Source organism: Dama dama, chromosome 23 (assembly GCF_033118175.1).
Source record: "Dama dama isolate Ldn47 chromosome 23, ASM3311817v1, whole genome shotgun sequence".
Classification (NCBI taxonomy): Eukaryota; Metazoa; Chordata; class Mammalia; order Artiodactyla; family Cervidae; genus Dama; species Dama dama.
The window spans coordinates 74,975,714-74,996,990 of record NC_083703.1 but is presented as its reverse complement, the minus strand read 5'-3'; the positions used below and the strand labels follow the sequence as shown (position 1 = coordinate 74,996,990).

Genomic DNA, 21,277 nt, shown 5'->3' with positions numbered 1-21,277 from the left:
GAAACACAGACTTTCTCCGTGAAGGACCAGATAGTAAATGTTTTCCGTTCGGGGGCCATATGGTCCCTGTCGCAGCTCCTCAAGCCTGGCTTTGTAGCAGGAAAGCAGCCACAGACAGAGGTACAGAAGCGAAAGGGCGGGACCGCGTTCCAGGGAACGCTTCCTGCAAAACCAGGATTCCACCTGCTTGCTGGAGTTTGCCAGCCCCTGCTGTAGAAGCAGCCTTAAGAACGATGTAAGTCCCACGCTCAGTCTTAGGGCTAGGGAAACTGAGGCCCAGGAGTGGGCAGTGAGTAGCCTGAGGCCCCCAGAGCTTCTGGGCCCAGGAGGAATTAGAATCGAGGTCTGCCGCCAGCTCAGCTTCACAACGCAGGCTTCTCCCGTAGATGGAGGAGGGCTCCCCTGAGGTGGTGTCTTATCTGGTTCCTGCACCTCCACCCCTGCCCTCGGATTCTGTAGGCTCATAAGGTAGGATTAAAGGAAGCTCATGCTCCACACCGCTGATGTGAGGAGAGCCAGCAGACAGGAGGGGCCGGGGCCTCCGCCTCTGCCAGGGAACCTGCTTGGGATGCAGGATGCTTGGGCAGTGGGGAGAGGCTGCCAGAGCCCCACTGGCTCAGGTGGGTGAGAGCTTCCTGTCTGCTCCCTGCTCCATCTCCCTCTCCCCGCACAGGGAGCAAGTGCTGTCTGGTGCAGTAATTACAGGGTGCAGAGCGGGGGGCCCCACTGTCAGCACGTTGGGTTCAGTGGCAGCCCCTCACTTAGCGGCAATTACCAGCCAAGCCTAGAGGAGGGCTCCCGTCTCCTCCTCCCCCTACCGGGCCCACCCAGTCGCCTGGCCTCCCAGGTCAGACAGCGTCCCCCTCAGCTCTGAGCCTGGGAGCACCCATGCCGTCTGCAGCTGTTGCATCTCAGGGTGCAGTGTCGCCATGGTAACTCCATTGCGTGCACAGGTTGAAGGAAGCTGAGGATGTGACTTGTCTCCAAGGCTGTGGCGTCTGTCCCCACGAAGCCTCCAGCTCCAGTGCTTCTGCTGAGGAGGGAGGAGGGGAGGAGGGCTGACCCACAGGTTCGAGTTTTAAGTGCTTACATGCCCACTGCCTCTCCAGGGGCCTACAGTGGGAGGAAGGTTAATGCCCCCAATATATGAGCCTGTCTGCAGTTGGGGGCGTGGTAAGGATGAGAACAAGCTGGAGTTTGCCTGTGGGAGGAAGCTGAGACATCAGGCTGGACCGGGAATACCCTCATCTTCCTTCTGGTACCTTTTCTGCCAAGAGGGCTTAGGGGATCACATCTTACCCATTAATACTCCATTCTGCTGAGAAAAACCCAGAAGTTCCAGTGGCTTGACAGTGAGTTCCATGGCACCAAGAGAATTGTCTTTGTGGAACTTGCCACAGCTTGCTGCATCATGGACTAAGACTGAGTGGGGTCCCTGATTTGCAATCCAGAGAGCTGAGAGTGGGGACCCCCAGATCATCTGTTGGGGCCGACAGCATTCAGTGAGCGCTGGCCGCATGCCGGACACTGCTGGACCTGGGACAGAGACGTGTGTCCTTGGAGAGACGGCAGATGGGGCCATCATTTCTCCCGTCCAGGGAAGCGTTGAGGCGCAGTGGATGAAGGAAATGGGGAGGAGAACACAGTGGACATTCACCAGGCACCTTCTAAGCCTCACATCAGTCATTTAATCACTAACAACCCCAGTACAGTCAAAATTGATTGTACCTAATTTCATTGCTGTGGAAACTGAGCTCATAGACATCGAGCATGATAGTGCCCAAGAAGGCAGCCTCAGGACTCCACCAGACCTGGGTTCACATCCCCCCTTGGCCCTGGGATCAGCTGTGTGTCTCGGGCATGCCGCTGATCCCCTCTGAGCCCATGTCCTTTTCTGTAAAGATGGAATGATAATATATATCTCTTAGCGAGAGATGTCTGTGATGATGAAGATGTTGTGAAGATGAACTCGTGTATGTAAAGCAGTTAACACATCTGGGGGACACAGTAATGACCATTCAGCAAACGTCAGCCATGGGGATGCGACACGTAACTGGCCTGGATGACAAAGCAAGTGAGTGGCAGAGCAAACATTGAGGTCCTGGCCTTTCGAGGTCACTGTCCCTGCTGCCGTGCCTGGGACAGTGGAGACACTTGACAGATGTTTGTTTCATGAAGGAATTTCCAACAGTGGAAACTGAAGTGAGGTTTTCCCCAGGTTCCGAGGACTAGTCTAGCTTCTAGATGATCTGCCGAACAAGAAAAGTTTGTGCCCTTACCATCACCCATCCCTGCCGGCCTCCCAGCCATCCCCTTGAGCCTCCATCCTAGCCACACAGCCTTGACATCAGCCGGGCCCCTTTGACCTTGTTTCATAGTAACCAATTAGCTTGACTTCTGTTCCCATGGTTATGCACAGTTTCGTTAGCAACTAGTACATTTCCCCAGAAACAGGCCCACAAGCCCTAGTCCGGCTGGCATCGTGCCAACGGGTTCATCTTTTTCTCCTGGATATCTGATGAGAACTCTCCTGCTGGGCCAACAGAGGGACAGAACAGAGAAGCACGAGGAAATGCATTCAAATGCATTCAATAACTGTTTCTGGAGCTAACCCCCCCCATGCCCTGCCCAGCGAGAGCTGCTGGAGATACACAAGGCATTATAGATGCTGTTGCCGTCCTCAAGAAACTTCTGCAGGGCTTTTAAATCTAATGGGTTCCCTGGGAAGTATACCCAGAGGTAAAGATTGAAGTCCAAGATGTTATTTAGAGAGGGGGCTTGGAAAAACACCTGCGGAAGGGAGGCAACTGGAGGCAGGTTTCAGCGGAGGAAGAAGTCAAGCTTCAAGGCATGTGTGACAAAGGCCTCAGTCAACCCTGTGGGGAGCTTTGGAGCTGGGATGACCCTGCAGAGCTGTCCCAAGCCAGGGTGAGAGAGGTTCAGGTCTTTGCGCTTCCACACTGGTCTGTCGCTGGAACTGAGTCTACCCTGGAAGGTGGCATAGCCTTGGATGAGGCAGTTTTCTTCCAGTCAAGACAGCCCTCCAAAGAGGGCTGACCATCCTTCCAGCCACACTCCCAGGGGCTCGTGGAGTAAGTCTTTCATTCCCAAAGGGCGACCTGCAGCCTATCACAACATCCACCACACGTCTGGCCCAAGGTCACTCACCTCCCTCGCCCCCAAGCACAGCCAGGAGCCCTTGCGGTGGGGCTCACACCTCGCAGTGCCCGCCTTCCGCTTGTCTGCTCTGCAGATGACCAGGGATCCCTGAAGAGGAAAGCAACATCTGACATGTTCGTTCTTTTTCTTGGGGGAGGGTTTCTTAACACCCCCCCCCCCCCAAAGATTAAGAACCACTAGTCCAAGGAAAGCCAGACTTATCCAAAACTTCAAAACATCATCAGAGATGCACACTATTAGTGCTCAGTGAATACGAGTGGATGGATGATGGATGGGTGGATGAATAAATGGGCGGATGGATAGATGCCATAACAAGATGGTGTGGAAGGTAGAGAAAAAGGAGCAACCAATTCTGCCTGGGGCAGGAGGAGAGCAAAGATCCCCAGGAGCAGCTGTCCCTTTTGAAGTGAGCCTTGAAGACTGGATAGGAGTTGCCAAGCAGACAAAAGGAGACAGGCATGCCAGGCTGGGGGAAGAGCAGACGCAGGCCCAGGTGTGAGCGAACGGGCCCGGTGCGTTCCACCATGGGAATTAGCTCTCCGTGGGAGGTCACAGGCGCACACGGGTAAGGTGTGGGGGGGGGTCTTCTCCTTTGAAAAGCCCCCAGGTTCCAAGGAGGGATCTTGATAGGAATTGCTCAGGTTCTTCTTGAACAGGCAAGTATCTCTTCTCCACGCTGCCAACACTTTATCTCCAGGTGGGAGGGTGGGGGAGGTCCTAAAGATAACCCCACCCAAGCGAAGGGCATCCGGTCATTTACCACATCTTTTCCCATCCTTTTTCGCCTCTGCAGTCCATGCCTGGGAGGTCAGTGTTACCAGTCGCCCCACTTTGCAGAGGAGAAACAGGCTCCCGGGACCAGGTTACTCGCCCAAGATCACTCACCTCCCTCGCCCCCAAGCGAAGCCAGGAGCCCTCACTGCAGGTCTTTCCACGTCTCTGCTCTGCAGCCCTCTACTAGGATGCCAGGAGTCTTACCTGCCTCCTGGGATTCCGCCCTTCTGGTTAGCGACAGGAAGAATTGCCCGCCGCAGGGGGACCAATGGCCTGGGGGCAACCGCATTCTGCTGTCCATGTTTTGCTCTGGGAGGAATCCCCCACTGAGCCAAAGCCTCCGTCCTGTTCCAGGGCTGCCCCATGAATTAAACATGCCCCCGTGGTTAACTCAGTAATGCTTTTATTAATAGTTAATTACTCAATGCGCACTGGGGAAATGAGGCTCACTCAGGCCTCTTAAATTAAGGCAGTGATCTCGTGAAAGAAGCCAATGGGAGTTCATTACCCCCTCTGTCGCCGCACCCCTTGGCTGGCCATTTAGCAGCACTAAACGACGGGGGGCAGGCGGCACCTTCTCCGGGTGGAGGTGGGAAGCAGCGGATGAACTTACTCCGGTTTCCTCGGTGGAAGGGCCTGGGCTGGGTGTGGCGAGACCTGTCGATGTAATGCGCTGGCGCTTGTCATCGGCCTGTGTTCCTTGTCACTGCGTGGGACTCAGCGCGGGCCCCCCAGGGACTCCGGCCCGGGGCAGGGCCCCCTGTCCCAGGCCTGGCGGAGCAGGTCTCAGGCACTCCGCCTGCGAGCCGCGGGCTCCCTCCCCCACGCGGTCTTTCTCATTTCAGCCGTGTCAGGCTTCCCCGGCTGGCTTTTTGTTGTGGCTGAAGCCAATTTCCCCTCCTGATTTTGCGGCTGAGCTGGAGAAGGGGCTTGTGCTAACCTGGTTTCGCTTTTCTAAATTTAACTTTCTCCCATGTTTTGTTACCCCAGAGACAGAAGCCCCTCTGTTTATCTTCCTGAGGAATGAAAGCCAGCCTCTGCTTTGAACCTACTATGTGCCAGGAGTGGCCCCACCCGCCCTGGTTTCTGTCGATTAGTTCTCAGGTTCAGCTGTGCCTTTGGGTCAGTGACTGTGCCTCCCTGGGTCTCCATTTCTTCATGTGAAAATGGAGATCATAATACTGCCTGCGCCTGGAGTTACCCTGATGATTAAATGAAGTAATAGATGTAAAATACTTTGAATACTGCTGAATACATAGTAAGTTCTCTCTAAGGGGCAGCTATTATTATTACCTCTACAACTGCGCTGCCATTTTACAGATGAGCAAAGTGAGGTTTTAAATCTTTGTTTTGATCTGTTTGAGGATGCTGGACCCAGAACTTCATGTGGCCAACACTCATCACTTCCCTTCTGTGGAGGCCAATCCGGGCGTCAGTCTCTCCTCCAAAAAGGCACACTGCCCAAGTCCCAGCAGCCAGGAAAGATGTGTCCCTGCCTGTGACGCAGAGCCCTGCCAAGGCGGTCCGGGCTGAGACACAGGAGTGCAGACGCTGTCGCTGGGCCAGCTTGGGTTCAAATCCTGGCACACCCACTGGCTGTCACGTCCATCCCTGCAGCCCCAGCTTTCACTTTGGGCAAAATGGGATCCTGGTAGCACCTACCTCCTTGCACGGTCATAAGGATTTCTGCTTAAAAGTGCCTGACACCCCGTAGCCTTCTCCGAGAGCTGCCTGCACCTGGGCTCACAAAAAAACCTCCCTCCCAAGGTCGTTGGAGGCCCCCATGGAGATGATGGCATCCAACTGCCTTCAAGGAAATTGTGCAAGAGGCGAGCTGCTGGTGTTCTCTGCTCAAAGGCGGAGATTTTTGGAGAGCCTCCGAGGTTAAACAGGCTTCCCAGGTAGCTAAGTGGTAAAGAATCCGCCTGCCATTGCAGGAGACACAGGAGATGCGGGCTTGATCCCTGGATCAGGAAGATCCCCTGGGGGAGGAAATGGCAACCCACTCCAGTAGGCTTGCCTGAAAAATTCCACAGACAGAGGAACCTGGTGGGCTACAGTCCAGGAGGTCACAAAGAGTCGGGCACGGCTGAGGCCCGAACATGCATGCCGAGGTTAAACACTTGAGGTTAAAACCCCACAGGTGCGCTGTCCCTGGCCTGACGAGGATTCTCCTGGGACTAGTGACACAGAGGGTTGGGGACAGGTGGCCTCCTGAAACCCACTCTGGCCACGAATTGCCTTGCAGGCGAAGGTCAGCCTCTCTTCTGTGAGCCCGCCTCCAAACTGCCAGAGCCACACACACGGGCAAGGAGTCCGGGCAGGAGCTTGAGGAGTGCAGCTCCAGGTTCATCTATAATACGTGGCGTCAGATTTAAATGTCACTGCTGCAGGCAGCTGACCCGGGTCCCCAAACAATGGGCCACGAGGGCCGCCTTCGCCGCCTCTCCATCTTCCTGGCGGTGGCTGACCAAAGGGAGGGAGATTTGGTTTCTTAAAAAACTAAACAGTTGTTGAGCACTCTGGCGTTGCCTGGGCAACAGCCGAGGGGGAGAGAGAAGCATCTTATTGTTTAAAGTTATTCTTGCTCGATTTCAAAGGGTTGTTCTGAAAAGGCCCAAATCCTCCAAGCAGCCAGGTTGGTCCTCTCTCTCTCTTTCTTTCTCTCTCTTCCCTGGCCTGGCCGGCCATGCAATCCTGGCTCCTGTCCTCCGTCAGCCCCAGCCCCGTCTTCCCAATCGGGGGCTGTGGGAGGGGTCCTGGCCGTGCTGGACATCAGGGCCCGGGAGACAATTCCCTCCTGTCCCCCGTGTGTTCACCCCCCGGCCCAGGGGCCTTGTGTGGAACAGACACACGAGTACCAGGCCAGCAAGGAGGATCCCTGCCCCTCCACTCCACAGGCTGCTTTTCCAGCCACTCGACCTGCGATACGGACATGAGTTTGGCTCCGTGACTCAGGAGTCAGCTCACAGAGGTGCCTGAACTTGGTGGGGTGGGGGCGGGAGGATTCCCGGCCATATAACCCAGAGGTGGGCATCTCGGTTCTCAGGCTCAGCCTGGGCAAGATCAAGGTGACTCTTGTGCCAGGTCATTGCTCAGGAGCCGGGGCTGAGTGTAGCCCCGTGCCCCTCTACCCTTTGAGTGACACTGTTTTGGAATTGTTTATGAGTCTCTCTTCCCCATGAGGCTGTCAACTCCCTGACAGCATAGCCGCATCTATTCATCTCTGTGAATTCTTGTAAGCTGCCTCAAATCCTTTCAGGAGCAAGGCAAATTCTGACAATTTAGATGAGACAAACACATATTTTTAATTAAAACTGTTTAGATAGTGAATACATACATACAAAGCAAAATTCAAAGCTCAAAAGGAATGAATACCCATGTCTCCTGCTGCCCTGTCTCCCTCTATGGGGACAGCCATGGTTTTCTTCTGATGTTTCCTTCCAGAGAGATCCTACTCATATAGAGGCAAATGGGCATCACATAAAATACATTAGTCACATCTCTAGCTCCTGTGTCTAGCACAAGGCCCAGAATACATAGATGCTTGCTAAAAGTATGTCAGATAGCTGGACATACAAACAGATGGATGGATGGAGGGTTGGGTATTGCATGCATGGATGGATGGTTGGTGGATGGATGGATGGATGGATGGGTGGGTGGATAGATGGATGGAGTGATGGATGACTGGATGGATACAGGGATGGATGGATGGATAGAGGGACAGACTGATGGATAATTGGGTGGATGGTTGGGTGGATGGGTGGATGGATGATTAGATGGATGAGATGGATGGATAGTTGGATGGGTGTGTAGCTCTTGTACTGTTAGTTCCCTTTCCCCCCAGATGTCTGAGTTCCCTGACCAGGAGTTCCTTGAGAGAAACCTGGAGACCCAGCATCAGACCCATTGGCCTGTGTTCAGATGGAGACATTTAATAGGTAGTTGGATTGTGGCTGTATCACTTGGCGTCTTATTTGACTGCTAATAACAGAGATCTAACTACAATGGCTTGAGTCCACAAAGGTTTTCTTTTTCTTTTACGAGTTTGATAGGGGTTCAGCCCTCAATGATACCAGAGTTTGACGAGTTTGATAGAGCCCTCAATGATACCAGAGTTGGGAAAAATGAACAGGGAGGAGGCACTTTCCTCTCATCACTCTCCACTGCAGGACTTCACCCATTTGGGACCACAGACCTCTGGGCCTCTGGTGAAGCCTATGGACTCCTTCCCAGAATAGCCTTTTTAAATACATAAAAGATACATAGAATTACAAAAGAAGCCAATTATACTGAAATAGGGAGGCGCTTGTGGTAAAGAACCCACCTGCAAATGCAGGAGACAAAAGAGATGCAGGTTCAACCCCTCAGTTGGAGAGATCCCCTGGAGGAGGGCATGGCAAATTCCAGCATTCTTGCCTGGAGAATCCCATGGACAGAGGAACCTGGGGAGCTACAGTCCAGAGGGTCGCAGAGTCAAACACAACTGAAGCGACTTAGCAAACTGAAATAGAGTTTTCAAAATATTTACAAATGTGTGATACAGCCCTATAGGTGCTTCTCTATTAACGCACTAGATAACAAGATCTAGTGACACCTCTATTAACTCCCACAATTTTGAAGTGCCGATGAGTGTCAATGATATTTTAAAATGTCTGCAACCGCTGTAATGTGATAGGATATATCTGATTTCTGCTGGTGACAAAGTCACAGCGTTGCCAGTACTACATGATGTACTGCCCACACTTATAATTGAGGAGAAATGCTATATTTCATGAAATGAGTGAAATAAAAATGTAAATTTCCCCCTTTTGATTTCACTGACCCTCTGAATTCTGTCTGCAGCTCCCTTGGAAGAGTCTGGTTTGTTTTGATTTTGGTTTTCTTGAAAGCCCTTTTCTCTGTCTGACACTACATATTTATTTATTAATAACTTGCTGACTGTCGGGTCTGTCCAGGAGGGCAGGGGTTTTATCTGTTCTACTGCTGTATCTCCAGGACGTAGAGCACTGCCAGGCACATAAGGGATCAATACCTATGTATTTTTAAATAAATAAAACAAGCAGGGGATGAGGCTAGAGAGACTGGGATGCTGGAGGCAGAGCTGAGGGACCTTGAACGCCACACTCGGGCGGGCATGGCTGTGACCAGCGGTGATGGACTCACCCTGGAAGGAAAGATGCAAACTGGGGAGATGAGAGATGGCCCAGGCTGCATTCCCGAGGCAGCTTTGCGAGAGAGAGGCGCGGGCATCAGCGGTGAATGTCAGCAGCCACTTCACTCCCTACCTCCCGGCTCCTCCTTTGGCCCCACCCACCCAGATATTAAACAGGAACTTTGAAAAAGCGATCAGTTCCTCCATGTTTCCTGGGCAATAAAGACACATCAGGGGCGCTTCTACTTGGCGGTCCCTTGGCTAAGACTCCACACTCCCAATTCAGAAGGCCCAGTTTCAATCCCTGGTCAGGGCATTAGATCCCACGTGTCACAAGCAAGACCTGGCACCGACTGAAAAAGGAAAGCCATACCAGGCAACAGGACTGGGCCCATGGAGCTAGGGAGGCAGGTGCGAGGCTGGACGGGTGGGAAGAGACTCCAAGGCAGCTTCTTCAGGTGGGCGCGCTGGTGTGTCAGACCCTGGAGTTGTTGAAGGGTCACGCCTCCCAGACAGCAGCTGGCTATTCAGAACCAGGGGTTTCCTAGCAACTTGAGAATCCAGGGAAAGGACAAACTTCTGGAGTCAGCCCTCCTTCAGCCTCTTGCTCCTTAATTGCACGCGGTTGAACAGGTCACATAAACGTTCTACACCTCTGTCTCCGCATCTTGAAAATGGGGAGAGAGGATTGAGGATTCAGTGGGGAAAGTGATGGATCTAAAGCAGCCAGCTCCATGCTAGGTGCGTGACTGACGCTCAACAAACCACTGGCGCTGCTAACACGAAGCAAACGACAGGACAATGGACCCTAGTCCCTCACTGCTCGCTTTCCTGAACGATCCGCTTTATCGTCCAGCCCACAAATGAGGGGGTTGGATGATGGGAGGCAGGTACCAGAGGAAACAAGTCCTTGGTGGAGAGAAAACGCAAGTTCAGGAGTTAGGCAGCTCTGAGTTAAAATCCACTGAACATCAATTTTCTCATCAGAAAACTAGGCTGGAACCTTCCTAGTGCGGTGAGGAATGCTGGATACAAAGGATGTCGCAGCAGAGCCCGTGAATACGTCATCAGGGCCCCAGCCCCGTGCTGGACGAGGAGGGGCAGAAACAAGAGGAATGATCCCCCGCTTGTTCCCAGAGGTCCACACTTTCAGAGCACTCTTTCACCCCCATCATTTCACTGGAGCCTCACTTCCTCCCTTCACGAGGAACAGGACTGAGAGTTTGACCCTCATTTGACAAACGGGGGCACAAGAGCTCACGCGGCGATGGACTCAGGGAAACAATCTGCTCAAAGGTCGCACAGCCGGTGAGACTTTGGGCTGGACACGAAGCCAGGTATCTCAGCCTGCGTCTCTTTTCGGCTCAGCCGCTTAGGTATTCATCCGCTCAACGGAGAGTCCCCGAGCTAAGCCCCCAAACATACGGCAATAAACGAGCAGACAGGATTTTCGCCCTTGAGGAACTTGGACCCTGGTGGCAGAGGACACAGAGATCTCTTCCGAGGCTGCACCAACCCCAGGGAAGACCCGGGTCTGCTCACGGATGACAGACGGGGAAGCGCTCTGAATCCAGAGTCACGGCTTTGTGTGCCCACCTTGGGCAGTGAGCAGGGACAGAAGTCTTCCCTGCCCTCGGGGTTGAAATTCACTTGTTAACAAGCCCAGAGATTTGCACCAAGATCTCAGCATCAACAGGAGTCCTAAAATAAAGGGTTCCGTGGCCAGAGGCCTTCAGGAAGAGCTGCACATCTCTCACCCTCTCTTGGGTCACCTTGCTCTGTATCGGACTCCACGTCCCTGAAAAGTCCTGCAGAAAGGAACCCTATTCAACCTGATGCTAACCAGACGTGCTTAACCACGTCATACTCACTAATGTGGGACTATGCAGGCAGTGGGAAAGAGCACGGGGGTTCTGGAGCCAGTGAGGTGGCCTGAAGCCCAGCCTTAGATATGCTTAGTGCTTGGTAAACTGTGGAAACACCCAGAAGAGGGGAAGTGACTTGCCCAAGGTCACTCGGCATCTGACCTTGAACCCAGGTCTCTACTCTGTTGATAATGTGAGAGGTGTCCTTAGGGCATGTTACTTTGCTTCCCCTCAGACAGGGGCGGTTCTGACAACTTGCTGGGTGGGTATAACTGGAATCTACTAGACTAAGCAAGTGCTTTTACATAGATTACAGAAAGGTGCCTCTTTCTCTTGAATCCACAAAATTCCATATGATGGCACACAGATGGATAAAGCATCGTATGGGCTGAATTTTAGCCCCCACTAGCTTCCTTGGCCAAGTATCCTTGTACAGGTTGCAACCTGTGCAACTGTACATGGCAACCCTTACTAGCCTTTTTCTCCTCCTTCCTCCCCTCTCTTTACACCCTTGTCCCCTTCATGGGAGCTGTACTCTCCCCTTAAGGTGAGAGCTGAAGCTGATATGGGAACAGCCGTTATTGGGCTGAGCTACCCAAGCCCCAAAGCGGCATTGGCCAAAGGTGCTGACTCAGCAAACTTTAATTTATCTCACAGGCCAGGGGTGTGCGTGAAGCAATTAGTGAAATAATGGTTATGTCGCACTAAAAATTATTTATAGAGTTGCCGTGCACACAGCTGTGATTAAATTAGACAACCAGGGGGACTTTAAACTGCCAACGGAACCGGCGTCCAAGGCCCCGGGCTCCACTGGCCGGGGTTGGGGTGGGATCACTCATCTCCTGCCCCGCAGGTGAGTCGACCCGGAGCCAGGCAGGGATGAGGAGGGTTTGCCGGGCAGGGGTGTGGCGAGGGATGTCCATCCCAGAGGGCCCGAGCTGCCAGGACCTTTGAAGATGAGCAAGGCAGAGGCTTTCATACATTTGAGGCTTAACAGCCCCTACGACTCTTTCAAAGAGTCTTCTGTCAAACGCCAGGGAGTGAAAGGGAGGTGGTCTGGGTGAATTAGGAAAGATGGGCCTAGAGACCTATAGACTTGACATTGACCCCAACTGTGGCCCCTAAAAGCCCAGAGGCAAACTGGAAACCAGAGATCAATCCAACCCTCTCTTCTTACAGCTGCAGATCCGAAGGCCAGAGATTCTGTCTCTTGTGTTCCTCAGGTGTCAGAGATCTTTGTTCCAGCCCTGGGCTCTGAGTGAGCCTTTACCCCGACCTGGACCTCCATGTAACCCATGAGAGTTAGCGTTGGACACGGAACTTCTACAGGAAGGAACAGATATTTCGAGCACCTGTGGCATGCCGGACATTGTTTATATTTGTCCCTTATTCATGTTTATCTTTATAGTCTTATTTAGCTCTTTGCAATGTTTCAGGCTTCCCTGGTGGCTCAGATGGTCAAGAATCCACCTGCAATGCAAGAGACTTGGGTTTGATCCCTGGGTTGGGAAGAGCTTCTGGAGAGCATAGCAACCCACTCCAGTATTCCTGCCTGGAGAATCCCATAGACAGAGGAGCCTGGCGGGCTACAGTCCTTGGGGTCACAAAGAATCGGACATGACTGAGCAACTAAGCATAATGTTTCTGTGAGGTAAGTAATCTTTTCCCTCTTTATAGATAGAGAATCTGAGCTTCAGGGAGGTAAAGATATTTGCCCACAGCCACAGAGTAAGGGAGGGCAAAGCCATTTCTTTCTTTTTTTAAAAGAAAAAAAAAAAATGGTTGTATTATTTTGCGCTGTACTGGATCTTCGTTGCTGCGAAGGCTGCTCTCTGGCGAGGTACACAAGCTTCTCATTGCAGTGGCTTCTCTGGTTGTGGAGCACGGGCTCCGGGGTGCGAGGGCTTCAGTAGCTGCAGCTCATGGACTCAGTAGTTGCAGCTCCTGGGCTCTAGAGCACAGGCTCAATCATTGTAGCACAAAGGGTTAGCTGCTTCGCGGCAGGTGGGTTCTTCCAAGATCAGGGATCAAACCTGCGTCTCCTGCGTTGCCAGGAAGATTCTTTACCACTGAGCCACCAGGGACCCCAGAGCCATTCTCTTGTGGCCCATCCGACCCCCACGGTGGGGCTTCGAGTGCTTTGAAGGGGCGCCTCCCGGATGCTGGTTGTGATGCCGGAAAGTGATAACAAGGCTTCCTTTACCCTGGACACGAGGGCCAGACGCTGGACAGGATCGTCTTGTTCCATCAGCAGCCCCTTGGGCCCACGTGGAGAAACTGAGTCACAGAGCACTCCTGGAAGGGCCCCCCCAGACTCTTGGACGGCGAGCATCGGGGTGTTCATCAACAGCTCTCCGTTTCTGGCCGAGAGGCAGTCAGTACACCACAGATCTCTGCCCAAGACTGGAGCTGCCTCTCTGCCTCCCGGATTCTCTCAGGGGGCTGAGGGTACTGGAAGCCTAAGGGGTGGTGACCAGGCTCTGGAGTGTGGGTTACAGTCTGGAGACCCTGCCTGCCAGCCTAGCACCAACCCAGGCCCCTATATCTCTGGCATTTCCATCCCTCCCCATCTGAGCTAAAGGCGGGTGCAGAGCATTTCACCAGAGTTCTAGCCTCGGTCATCTTTTAGCAGCCGGAGTTCTTTCTGGACTCACTGGCCCTCCCTCCAAACAAACTGCTGGAGGTGTAGGGCCATGGGATGATGAGCAGGGTGCTGAGTTCAAGGCTTCTTGCCCACCCCAGTGTTCCTCTCCCCTCTCCTCCTTGATTGCAGGCTTCCCTAGCACCCCGCCTCCCCTTTCTCTCCCTCACGTCCGCCCGCAGGTCCCTCCGTCCAATCAGTTTCCTGGCAAGCAGGACCAGCTCGGTCTCCAGATGTCTGCTGCCCGGGGTGGCGCGCACTCACAGATCACCACGAACCCCATGCCTGGGACCCCCAGGAGGAGGGCTAGGTGGGGGGAGGACGGAACTGAGAGAGGAGCCGGATGACCCGGATGTCCCCCCATCTTCATCTCCCCCTGCAGTGAGGAGCCTCTGACAGCGTAGGACGCATGGTCCTGCTCACTGCCCCTTGGCCACTGCCCAGCGTGGCACCTCATCCGAGACAGTGCTGGCCTCCAGATCCCCCCGGGTGTGCCCAGTGTCTGGTCTTCTCTCCCCGGCCTGTCCTGAGTCCCTCTGCTGCCTCCGGCCACTTAGCATGCAGGCCCCGGTCTGCAGGCTGCAGCAGCCAAATGAGATTAGCTTGCGTGCAAAAGCAAGTCCCTACTCGCTGCCACCACCCCCGGGCCCTGCGCAGCCCCAGCTGTTCTGGGGAGCCTCCAGGGCCCAGCCTGGTTTCTGCCACCCCATCCCCCACCCCCATCGAACTCGGGGCCAGCCAGAGCCAGGTCAGAGAGGATGAAGGATGTGCCCAACTTCATCGCCATGCCTCATCCTCCCTCTCATCAGCCCTTCTGGAGTCAGCCAGGGGAGGGGGGCAGCAGAGGGAGACCAACAGGATTAAAGATCCTTCCTTGCTCTGTATCCCTCGCCAGTTCTCCAGCAAACCTCCTGGAGGGAGCAAAGAGGAGGTACACCTTGCCCCTTCTCCTCCCTTTAAACCCCTGAGTGGGGCGGATCAAGGGGGCCAGGCATGGGGAGTGAGCAGACTGAGGACCACCCAGCTGCACTCCGTCTATCTCCACTCCCCAGGGCCACTAGGAATCAAGCAACAAGGTCTGGTCCGGCCCCGCGCCTCCCTGCCTCTCTCCTGGTCGGAGAAGGAAGAGAAGGACCCAGGTCAACCGCCCAGCCCTAATCCAGCTGGAGTCCCTGTCCCCAGTCCCCAGGAAGTTTGCAGGGGTCTGTGAAGGAAACTGGGGAAAGACTGGGTCCCCAAACAGGACCCTGCGAGAGGTGAGAGATGTTTTTGGTGTCAGGACTCCGGTGGGTGTCTCAGGAAGGGGTTAGGGGTGTGGCGGGGCACGCCCTGCCCAGGGCTCCTGCTGCCAGCTGCAGTGGCTCCCCAACCACAGTCCTGGGAACCCTCCTCCTCCTTGTCCCCATCTCTCTCTGTTCTCCAGCCCACGGGCTACCCGCTACCCGCCCAGCCAGCAGTGACTCCATCCTGAGGCCACTCCCATGGCCCCGAGCTGCCCTGGGGCTGGCTGGGTGCCATTGGGCTGCTCCCTTGAAGGTCTGAGTTTGGCACCTGCTGGCTGCGGAAGGCAAGTCCTTGGCATATCCCCGCCATCTACCTAGCCAGCCCAGGTGGGTCCAGGTGAATTGGAAGGGGGCTCAGGGTGAGGGAGGGGCTCTTCTCCTTGCCTGGAGGGGCAGGCTGCCACCCCCTGCCCACCCCCCTCCCTCTCCTTCCCCCGTGTCCTCCACCCGCTCAGCAGCTCAGCTCCTACCCAGCACACTTCAGCTTGCACTTCTCTCTACCCATCTCACTGTTCAGATCTTCAAATCTCTCCAAGCCTCAGTCTCCCCATCTGCAGAATGGGCATGATCCCGCCTTAACTCAAGGGCTACTGTCGAGAAGCAATTATGTCACAACTGTGTACACCCTTGTGAATCACAGGGAGCTGAGGGGTTGCCCATCCCAGGTGGCTGGGAATCACGGAGCCTTCTGGGTTTGCTTCTTTGGCCCACGAGGGCACCCCAAGCTTTCTCCCCAGCCATGCGGATGCTCCTCAGCCTGGTTTGTTTGCAGCAAGCACGGCCCCTCTGTGTTGGGGAACAGGGGTCCCTTTCAGTCTCTGGCCCTGGCAGAGGGAGGAGGGAGCCTCAGGATGCCGGGATGCAGAGGCAGGAGGGTGTGGATTAGAAACCCATCACAGAAATGACTTTCTTATCACGCCACGACCTGAATTGACAGGACCAACTCTGGAAATTGAATTGCCGCCTCCTTCTCCTGCCTCCCCTCCCTCAGCTCCTAGTTTCCCCCCCACCCCAACCCCCATCTCTGAAAGCCCTGTGGGGAGAGACCAAGAGACAGACACACAAGAGTGGGGCAGGCAGGGACCCCACACCCCGGGGGGGGCCACGCGGCAGAGGTGGAGACAGGGAAGAGACAGAGAAGATGGGGTTGACGTGTGACCTCAGCTCACAGCAGGGTGCCCCCCTCCCTGCTGCTTCTCCACCTGGCCCTGCCCCCAGCGGGTGGGTTGGGACCTTCTTCCTGCTGGCCCCTCTCCATCCTCCACCTTGGCGCCCCCGTAGGGTCCAGGGCAGGGCCATGGTGGCCGGGGCAGAACCCTGGGCTGGAGCCCATGGGTGCTTGGAAGCAGCTGGAGTGTGTTCCTGGCAGAGCCCGGCTGCAGGTGGTAGGGAATGGGCGGCGGGCGGCCGGGGGCAGCCAGCTGTGTAATCAGGTGGCACTCACCACAGCCAGCCCCGGGTGGGAGGTGAGGTGAGCAGAGTGAGGGCCTGGCCCCAGCTGCCTCCAACCAACTCCCCAGACGGGCCGACCTGGAGCATCCCATGGGAGCTCAGAGCCCAGGAAACTCAGGAGAGACTCCAGGTGTCTGGGCAGGAGGGCTGAGACCTGGTACATAACCCTCTAGAGCCCTCATGGTATAGACAGGCCCGAGGGCAAGCCAGAAGCTCCATCCTGCTGCCCTGCAGCTGAGCTGATGGGTCCTGGCTCCCCCTTCCCAGCCGCTCTCCATCCAGAACCCGAAAGTCGGGGATTCTCTCGTTCTCTGGCAGCGTGGCCTTCAGCCAGGCAGTGGTCCCTCCCTCACATCCCTCTCTCCCCAGCTCACCCATCTCCCCTTCCACCAGGTATCCACCCATCACTGGTCTGGTGAGGAGCCAAGGAACCCAGCAGGCGGAGGACCCCAGTTCAGGATCATGAGGTCCTCCAGACCTTTCCCTACCCAGCCCATCCTCCCTCCCCAAACACACACACACACATACACACACACACACCCCTTCTTTAGGGTCATTCAGAACGTGTTGTTGGATCTTAAGTTCACGAAGTGTCAACTCCAGACCCCTCTTAATCCAAGCCCCATTTTACAGGTGGGGAAACCAAGGCCCAGGGAGGAGTAGACTTGTCCAGAGTCACAAGGCAAGCAAATCCCTCTAACCCCAGCCAGTCCCTCCCTGGCAGGGGGACCTCCCCTGGATGCCCCCCACTGGCCCCAAGACTCTCTTCCCAGACTTTCCCGGTCCTCCTAGCCTCCCTGCTCACCTGGGCCTCCCGGGTCTGGCCAATTGCTGGGCCCCAGAGTTAATAAATCAAGGTGACTTTGGGGACGAGACTCGGCCTCTTTCTCCCTTGTCCCTCCCATTTACATAATCCTGGCTGGCAATATGATAATGATGTTTGTTAAAGACAGAGCACAATAAATTAATACCGTTAAGTTGTTGCTGCAAAATGCAAAGTAGGTAATTTACTGCCAGCGAGGAACGGAGCCTTTAAACTGTAATGGATTAACTTTCCCAGCAGCAAATGTGTCCCTCGGGGGAGGGAGTGGGGGGGCCGCTTGCCGCCCAGGATCTGGGCCCTGGGTGTCCAGGCTGATCATCCACTCGATGCCAACCCCTTCCCACTGGACAGAAGGGGAAACTGAGGCCTGCATGGGGCTTGGAGCTGTAGAAGCCCATGGGGAGACAGCGGTGATGACCAGGGACTTCTTGTGAAAACCCACACTCCTCTAGAGAGGGAAGCTGCAGGTATCCCATTTGTGGGACCCTCGGGAGCCCCTGCTGCAGACCACCCGTTCTTGAAGGCGGCTAGAGCCATCCCTGCTCCCCGCAGGCCTGACCGAGCCCCCAGCCCAGCAGAGGACTCAGCCCCAGAGTCAGTGGAGGCCCAGGCCCCAGCTCCTCCCTCCAGGGGTCCACATCATGGAAAGGAGGGAAGGATGGGGCTTGGTTAGGGCTGAGGAAGTGGGAGAAGGGGAAGGGCACCTCAGGAACTGAGGGGCAGACCCTGGCCTGATGCCCTCCCCAGCTCCCCCCAGACACTGCCCTTAGGTCCTGAGAAGGGAGGGGGCTGAATAGGAGAAGGGGAGGGGCAATCAGGAGGGGAGTGGTGATTTCTAGGCCTGGGGGATGGGGAGTGGGGTAATGACAGTGGGGAAGGTGGGTGGTCCTTGGGAAGGCAGAGGCAAGAGATGCTGGCAGGGAAGCTGAGATGCCAAACCGGGCCCTCAGCAGCACCTCTCAGGGGCAGCCCCTCTATGAAGACTCAGGCAGCCCCTTGGTCCCTAGGAGATGCGCTGCAGCCCCAGCTCAGGGCAGGCCGCGGGTCTCAGGGACCCCAGCAGAATTCTAATTTCCCATTTATCTCTGCAGCTTTTCCAGCTATATTAAAGGGGCGACGCTCGGCAGGAGGCTCCCAGGCTAATTGGATTTGGGCCTCCTCTCACTCCTGGGCAAGGGAGGGGGTGGGTGGGGGTGGGGCAGCCCTGACTAGGGGAGGGATGCTGGGGACCTGGGCTGGGCCTGGGCTCAGTGTGGGTGGCTGTGACCCCCGGAGTCCAGACCCCCTGTTTATATCCTGACTGCTGTGTGGCCTTGAGCAAGCCTCTGTCCCTCTCTGGACCCTCGCATCCCTCATCTTAGATGATGAAGAAGATAAAAACAACCATCTCTTTCACAGCATTTCCTGGGTACCAGGTACTGTTCAAAGTGCTCTGTGACAGCATACCTCTAATTTCAACAGCAACCCAATGTGCTAAGTATATTCCATTGTACAGATGAGTAAACTGAGGCACAGAGGCATTCAGATTACTGTTCAGAGTCTGGATGACACCCACAATGAGTTTTTTATGTTTGTCACATGTCTGGAGTCCCAAGTTTGAAATCTCGTGCATCCGTGCTAAGCCGCTTCAATCCTGTCTGACTCTTTGCGACCCCATGGACTGTAGCCCGTCAGGTTCCTCTGTCCATGGGATTCTCCAGGCAAGAGAGATCCAGGGGTTCTTCCCCACCCAGGGATCGAACCTGCATCTCTTACATCTCCTGCATTGGCAGGCAGGTTCTTTACCACTGGGGCCACTGGGAAGCCAGTTACACGTAATTAAAGCCAGACTCGGGGTGGCACTCCCTATGCCCGTGTTGCAGATGGGGAAATGGAGGCCTCGTCCATACCTGCTTTCAACTTAAGGATTATGTCACTCCTATGAAACCTCCGTTTTATTCCCTCCTGAGGTTGCAGGCTGGCATTTCCAAGGCGGAAGGCTGGGTTTTCAGAGGGTGTATTTGATGTTAGTGTCTGAGGTAGGGCAGGGGTCCATGTGCCAAATACCTGCCCTTCCTCCATGCTTGGGCTCAGACCTCAAACCTAGTATCCTCTGGGCCTGCTGAGGTCCCTCGTCCCATACGAGGGCTAAGCTGGAGGGCGGGCCTCACCTCCTAAGCACAGAGATGCTCAAGATCCTGACCTGCACTGGATCCTGTTCCTAGAGACCCTGGGGTGAGGTCCTTTGCATAAGTTACCTCAGCTCCTCTATAAGCCAGCCCCATAAGCCGTAAGAGGACTCTTGAGAGTCCCTTGGACTGCAAGAAGATAAAAACCAGTCCATCCTAAAGGAAATCAATCCTGTATATTCATTAGAAGGACTGATGCTGAAGCTGAAGCTCCAATACTCTGGCCACCTGATTTGAAGACCCTGATGCTGGGAAAGAGTGAAGGCAGGAGAAGTGAACGATGTGATCCAGATGATTGGATGGCATCACCGACTCAATGAACCTGAGTTTGCACAAGCTCCGGGAGATAGTGAAGGACAGGGATGCCTGTTGTGCTGCAGTCCATGGGGTTGCAAAGAGCTGGACATGACTGAGCAACTGAACAATGACAGATAAGCCATGCCGCTTGCATGCTCATTTCACAGACAAAAAAAAAAGGAGGCTCTTGTGAAGCACTTTGTGCAAGGTCTCCCAGTAAGAACTTGGTTGAGCTGGGATTCAAACCCAAGTTTGTCTGAATCTAGAACCTGAGCTTTTTTTAAATTATATTTATATGGCTGTGCCAGGATTTAGGTGCGGCATGCGAGATCTTCACTCTTCTTTGCAGCATGCAGGATCTTTAATCACAGCATGTGGGATCTTTAGCAGCAGCATGCAAACTTGTAGTTGTGGCTTGTGGCATCTAGTTCCCCGACCAGGGATCAAACCTGGCCCCCCTGCACTGGGAGTGTGAAGCCCTAGCCACTGAACCACCAGGGAAGTTCCAGACCCTAAGCTGTTAATAGTAGGCTTTCCCAGGTAGGGGAAAGTCAGGACACAGAAATTCCAGTGAAGGAGGCCCTGGAACCAGGGCCCGGAACCAGTCACTGGAACCAGTGACTCCAGTGGAAGGAGCTCTGGGCTGGGAACCAGGGGGCCTGGGCTGACATCTCTACTTGGCCCCAGACTCACTGTGTGATACTTTACTTCTCTGAGTTCAATGGCAAAATGGAGATAATAATAGAGCCTACCTTAATAGGCGAGTGTATTGCAGAACTATTTAGAAAAGCAGTGCCCAGCACATAGTGGATGCCCTATCAAAGGCAGCCATCCCTTCTGTGGATGAACGCACATCAGCCTCCCGAGACTATTGGGGTAGCACATGCCTGCTCCACGGTCTAAGATCATCACTTCTGAAAGCGTCACGTGCAAGGCCCTCACATTTCAGATGGGGAAACTGAGACCCAGGTGTCAGGGCCGGGACACAGCCCTGGGGCTCCTGGTGGGCTCCCTGCTCCAGCCAGGGGGACAGTTCTCTTTTCAGTCTCCTTTTGCCCTGTGTGTCTGCTTCTGTCCATCCAGGTCTCCCTCCAGTAGGAGGCCAGCTGGAAGGCTGACCCTGGTAGCCCTCTTTTGTCCAGCCGCTGGCAGGAACCTGCCTAAAATAAATGCAAAGAGACCCCCCTCTGGAGGCTGCTCTTGCCTTGTCCCCATCCAAATGTTAATTTTGCCAGGGCCTTGATAAATCTTCCTGTCGCCTCCACCCGCTTGAGACATAGATTTCTTCTTATTGAGAGGTGACACTTCTGCCCTTTGGTACCAGCTATCAATTTCAGGCGGCGCCCAGAGTGAAGAGAGATGAAGAACCAGGTTCTGTTAAACCACCTTCAGCCACCCTGTCCTTCTCTTAAACCCCCTCCTGAGATATTGTCGCCTGTCCTTCCAGAAGAAGTACTTGGACCCCACCACTATCGCCTGGCTGTCAGCAATTGCGTGCACACCTGCGTGACTTTCAACTGCCAACATCTGAACCTCTTTTTTTTTTTAAAGATATGTGTCTTGTTCATATTTTTAAATATTTATTTATTTGGCTGCACCAGGTCTTAGTTGTGGCATGCGAGATATTTATTTGTGACCT

General features: G+C 54.6%; 1 long non-coding RNA gene across 1 annotated transcript; it reads left to right on the top strand.

The window, feature by feature from the left end:
• The first annotated feature begins 13,915 nt into the window (after positions 1 to 13,915).
• LOC133044496 (uncharacterized) lies at positions 13,916 to 16,784 on the top strand. The gene is made up of 4 exons (XR_009689948.1): positions 13,916 to 14,546; positions 14,668 to 14,871; positions 15,039 to 15,225; positions 16,744 to 16,784. It is a non-coding gene; the product is annotated as an uncharacterized LOC133044496 (long non-coding RNA).
• The last annotated feature ends 4,493 nt before the right edge of the window (positions 16,785 to 21,277 follow it).